This window comes from Bison bison, unplaced genomic scaffold (genome assembly GCF_000754665.1).
Source record: "Bison bison bison isolate TAMUID 2011002044 unplaced genomic scaffold, Bison_UMD1.0 scf7180017864172, whole genome shotgun sequence".
NCBI classification, from domain to species: domain Eukaryota; kingdom Metazoa; phylum Chordata; class Mammalia; order Artiodactyla; family Bovidae; genus Bison; species Bison bison.
In genome coordinates, this window is record NW_011494744.1 from 1,016,379 (window position 1) to 1,022,156 (window position 5,778).

General features: G+C 41.0%; 1 pseudogene; it reads right to left on the bottom strand.

The window, feature by feature from the left end:
- LOC104990217 overlaps positions 1 to 5,778 on the bottom strand; it is a 10,544-nt pseudogene continuing 4,766 nt past the window's right edge.

Sequence of the window (5,778 nt, forward strand, 5' to 3'; positions counted from 1 at the left end):
CTACTGGTATTGTCAGGAGTCTCCAAAAGGTGAGGATGATAAATGGGCTGATGGCAACTAGAAGGGGTTTTCAGCAAAAGGAGAATCCTTGGGAAACTGGGCAGAGGCAAATCTTATCAACAAGATACCAGTTCCTTTGATGAGAGCCAGGAGAATGCCACCCATTGAGGCTTACCCAGCATGGATTCTGACCCCTTTCTTGCTCTCAGGATGGCTCCTGTTAAGGCTTCACTCATGATGGAGTTCCAGGTGTCTTCTTTTGCTCTGACTTGAACTGTATTGCAGTCAGTCTCAGAAAACAGACCTCTTCAGACTGCAAAGTTACCTGCCAACTGCAGAACCCTGGTTTTAATAGCTATCAAATTCCCTCGTTGTCTGTGATTTACTCCTACCAGAGAATTGTGGAAACCTTTGATTACTTGAGAGATCCCACTATTTATGGTTCCCATCCTAAAGGCCCCCACCGCAGCCATCCATAATGCACCAGGGGCAGGGCTGGCATGCCTCCTGCTCCACCTGGACTCCGCTCCTTCTCGGTCAAGCCCTTGCTTTAATACTCTCCTCTGTTCCCACTCAGCAACAGACAGCTCCTATAGAAATGATTTCTGGTACCCCAGGAAACCTGTTTGCTCCTGTGGGAGCTTGCTTTCTGTTTGCAGATGATCTGAGAATAAGGATGTCTGAACTTTAGACTTGGCTTCATATGATAAAAGTACAGTATAATCCACCTTACCCCCAAGTTTGTTATAATTTGGGACTTGGATTCCACCCAGCTCTCATTATAATAATTGCTCTTTATTAAATGCTCAAAATATGCCAAGTGCTATTAAATGCATCGTTTCATTTAATCCTCAGGTGAACTTTATCAGACAGTTTAGCATAATAGCTGAAAGCAGGGCTCTGGAGGCAGACTGCCTGGATACTCTCCTGTCTGCCTTACTTAACAGCTGTGTGACTTCAGACAAGTTACTTAGCCTCCCTCTGAGCCTCGTTTTACACGTCTATAGAAAGGGATAATAATAGTACCCAACTGCTGTGAGAATGACTTGAGTTAATAACATGTAGAACACCAGAGAGCAAGTTCTTTTTTAAAAAGATGTGTGTATTATTACCCTCATTTTCCAGATGAAAAAACTGAGACTTAGAGATGTTAAACAACTTGCCGGAGTCACACTGGTGGGGAGGACAGAGGTATGATTAGAACCCAGTGCCATCAGAAGCTGAAGTCCATGGTCCAGATGATTACTCATCCAGAAGACTGAATTACCAGGATTGCTAGCTTCCAAGAAAACCTCATTAGAGAGGTTTCTTTCACTGTATATCCTGGCTTGGACCTTAAGGCTCTTACTATGGCAGCATTCCATGACTACATTCTATACTACGATGATGCTGTGTGTCCTGTCTCTCTAGCTTATGGTGTCTCTGTAGCATCTTAACTTTCCCAATAATGAGATTTAATGGGCCAAGAGGAATATATCAGATGAGCAAGAGAATGGTGGGAAAATAGTAGAGTGCCCAGACAAGCAGAGGATTCAGGAAGGGACTAAAATCAGATCTGTGTTATTTGTGGGGATCTTTACATATTGCCTATGAACACCAGCTACTCCTTTCCTGAGGGTCCTAGCCAAGACCCCAGCTTTGGACAACAGAAGTAAGTTAGGAAGAAATCAGAGGTGTGGATGCTGGCGTGTGATAATGAGGTTATCTATAGAAGAGAAAATAGGCTGGCTTTAGTTAATAATATAAAAATTGCTTTTCTTTGCTTCTAAGCATTTTAATTTTTAATAGTACAAGTCCTCACGGGAGGAAGAATTAGGCAAAGGGTTTAATCATAAAACATTATTTACTTTATAAACAGTTGTATGGACACACACACACACCCACGCGCATACACACACACACACACACACACGCACACACACACAATTCTTGGCAACTACAATGTAACAGAGGCCAGTACTGGTTTTCTGAAGCAGCATTAGTTTCCCCTTCAGCGGTGCAAAAATAGGAAATCAAGAAGTTCCATTTTTACACAAATCCTGGTATATTTGTTTAACCTTTCTCCTTGCTCCATATGTACACTCTAAATTATAAAACTAGGTTTTGAAGTTTTATGCAGTATTTAATACAGGTTAAAATTTTTAACAGTATAAAAGGATACATTATGAAGAACAAAAACCTCTCTCTTCCCTCAATTGCACTTCTCAAAGGCAATCACCGTAAACAGTCTCTGTTTCTAATTCTTCTAGTGATCACCATTATACTCTTACACATTCTCAGTTCTCTGTTACTGATTTATTAACTTTAGATGATTTCCTTTATTCTGCTTTGGAAGATGAAAAATTTCAGTGTATTTTACCACCTCCTACTTTCCCTTGTTCCATCATATCTTTTCGATCAACTGCTCTCTGACCAAGTTGGCATCTGGCACGGTGGGGATATGTTTGACTTTAGGATAATAATGGCTGCCCTTTGTCAAGTCTTTGCTCTTGCCAGGCAGGCAATATGCTAACAATTTATATATGGTAATTTAGTTAATCCAGACCCACGCTACTCAAGAGGCAATACCCACCTTTCACAGATAAGTAAACTTAGGTTTTGGCTAGTTACGTTTCTTGCTCAGAGTTCTATAGTTATGACTGGTGGAGTTAGACTCAGCCTTGACTCTCTAACACTCAAGTCCACTTAACCATTAATGACCTAGAAAAACAAATGCTTTAAGGCTAGACTAGTTCTGCCCAGGTGTATTCACCTTGTTCCTTTATTCTGCAAGTTATGTATGCATAAGTGTATGTGTGTGCATGCACATGTTCATGAATATCCACATTTATAATGTAGAAATAAAATCTATGACAGAAAATAAATAAATAAATAAAATCTATGACAGATATTTAAAAGAGTTGGGGAGGGAAAAATAGATGGTCATAAGTTTCTTCATATAAAGTGAAAGTGAAGTCGCTCAGTCGTGTCTGACTCTTAGCGACCCCATGGACTGCAGCCTACCAGGCTCCGCCATCCATGGGATTTTCCAGGCAAGAGTACTGGAGTGGGGTGCCATTGCCTTCTCCATTCTTCATATTGGGATACATTTATTATTATTTTGTGGGTGACAGTCAATTATCTTTTAAAGATAATAAAAGGAGGAAAAGATCTTTTATATATACTCAAATATTTACCATTTCTGACACCCTTCTTGCCTTTGTGAAGATCTTAGTTTCTTTATGGTATCATTTTCCTTTAGCCTGAGGAACTTTTAAAAAACATTTCTTCTGGAGAAGATTCTGGGAATAAGATAATGGACTAGAAATATCCAGAACTCACCTCCTCTTGTGGGCACACCAAAATTACAACCACTTACAAGCAACTGTTGATGAGAAAGACTGGAATCTAATAGAAAAAGATTTTCTACAACTAAAGATACAGAGAAAGATATACCCACATGAATGCAGAGTTCCAGTGAATAGCAAGGAGAGATAAGAAATCCTTCTTAAGTGAACAGTGAAAAGAAATAGAGGAAAGCAATAGAATGGGAAAGACTAAAGATCTCTTCAAGAAAATTAAAGATACCAAGGGAAATTTTTCATGCAAAGATGGGCATGAAAAAGAACAGAAACCACAAAGACCCAACAGATGCAGAAGAGATTAAGAAGAGGTGGCAAGAATACACAGAAATGTACAAAAAAGGTCTTAATGACCTGGAAAACCCAAATGGTGTGGTCTCTCACCTAGAGCCAGACATCCTGGAGTGTGAAGTCAACTGGGACTTAGGTAGCATTACTACAAACAAAGCAAGTGGAGGAGATGGAATTCCAGCTGAGCTATTGCAAATCCTAAAAGATGATGCTGTTAAATGGCTGCACTCAATATGTCAGCAAATTTGGAAAACTCTGAAGTGGCCACAGGACTGGAAAAGCCCAGTCAGTTTTCATTCCAATCTCAAAGAAAGGCAATGCTAAAGAATGTTCAAATTACCATACAATTGCACTCATTTCACACGCTAGCAAGATCATGTTCAAAATCCTTCAAGCTAGGCTTCAGCAGTACGTGAACCAAGAACTTTCAGATGTACAAAACTGGGTTTGGAAAAGGCAGAGGAACCAGAGGTCAAATTGCCAACATCTGTTGGATTATGGAAGGGAGTTTCAAAAAATATATACTTCTGCTTCATTGACTTCGCTAAAGCCTTTGACTGCGTGGATCACATTAAACTGTGGAAAATTCTTAAAGAGATAGGAATACCAGACCACCTTACCTGTCTCCTCAGAAACCTGTATGCAGGACAAGAAGCAACTGAACTAGACATGAAACAACTGACTTGTTCAAAATTGGAAAAAGAGTACATCGCTGACAATACAACAGGTATTGTCACCCTGCTTATTTAACTTATATGCAGAGTATCATGTGAAATGTTGGGCTGAATGACTCACAAGCTGTAATGAAGATTGCTGGGAGAAATATCAACAACCTCAGATAGGGAGATGATACCACTTTAATGGCAGAAAACAAAGAGGAACTAAAGAGCCTCTTGTTGAAGGTGAAAGGGGAGAGTAAAAAAGCTGACTTAAAACTCAACGTTCAAAAAAAGAAGATCATGGCATCTGATCACAGCACTTCATGGCGAATAGATGGGGGAAAAGTGGAAATAGAGACAGATTTTCTTTTCTTGGGCTCCAAAATCACTGCAGATGGTGACTGCAGCCATGAAATTAAAAGACACTTGCTCCTTGGGAAAAAAGCTATGACAAACCTAAACAGCATATTAAAAAGCAGAGATATCATTTTGTCCACAGAGGTCCATCTAGTCAAAGCTATGGTTTTCCCACTAGTCATGTATGGATGTGAGAGTTGGCCCATAAAAGAAGGCGGAATGCTGAAGAATTCATGCTTTTGAACTGTGGTGTTGGAGAAGACTCTTGAGAGTCACTTGGACAGCAAGGAGATCAAACCAGTCAATCCTAAAGAAAATCAACCCTGAATATTCATTGGAAGAACTGATGCTGAACCTGAAGCTCCAATACTTTGGCCACCTGATGTGAAGAGCTGACCTACTGGAAAAGACCCTGATGCTGAGAAAGATTGAGGGCAAGAGAAAAAGGGGGAGAAAGAGGATGAAATGGTTGGATGGCACTACCAACTCAATGGACATGAGTTTGAACAAACTCTGGGAGATAGTGAAGAACAGGGAAGCCTCGCATGCTGCAGTCCATGGGGTTGCAAAGAATTGGACATGACTTAGGGACTGAACAACTGAATGACAACAAAAGATATAAAGAAGGAATCACAATAAACTGATAGGAGGGGCAAAGTCATCATATAGTCATAAGACCCATAACCCAGGTTCAGTTCAGTTCAGTCGCTTAGTCGTGTCCGACTCTTTGCGACCCCATGAATTGCAGCACGCCAGGCCTCCCTGTCCATCACCAACTCCCGGAATTCACTCAGACTCACATCCATCGAGTCAGTGATGCCATCCAGCCATCTCATCCTCTGTCGTCCCCTTCTCCTCCTGCCCCCAATCCCTCCCAGCATCAGAGTCTTTTCCAATGAGTCAACTCTTCGCATGAGGTGGCCAAAGTACTGGATTTTCAGCTTTAGCATCATTCCTTCCAAGGAAATCCCAGGGCTGATCTCCTTCACAATGGACTGGTTGGATCTCCTTGCAGTCCAAGGGACTCTCAAGAGTCTTCTCCAACACCACAGTTCAAAAGCATCAATTCTTTGGCACTCAGCCTTCTTCACAGTCCAACTCTCACATCCATACATGACCACAGGAAAAAC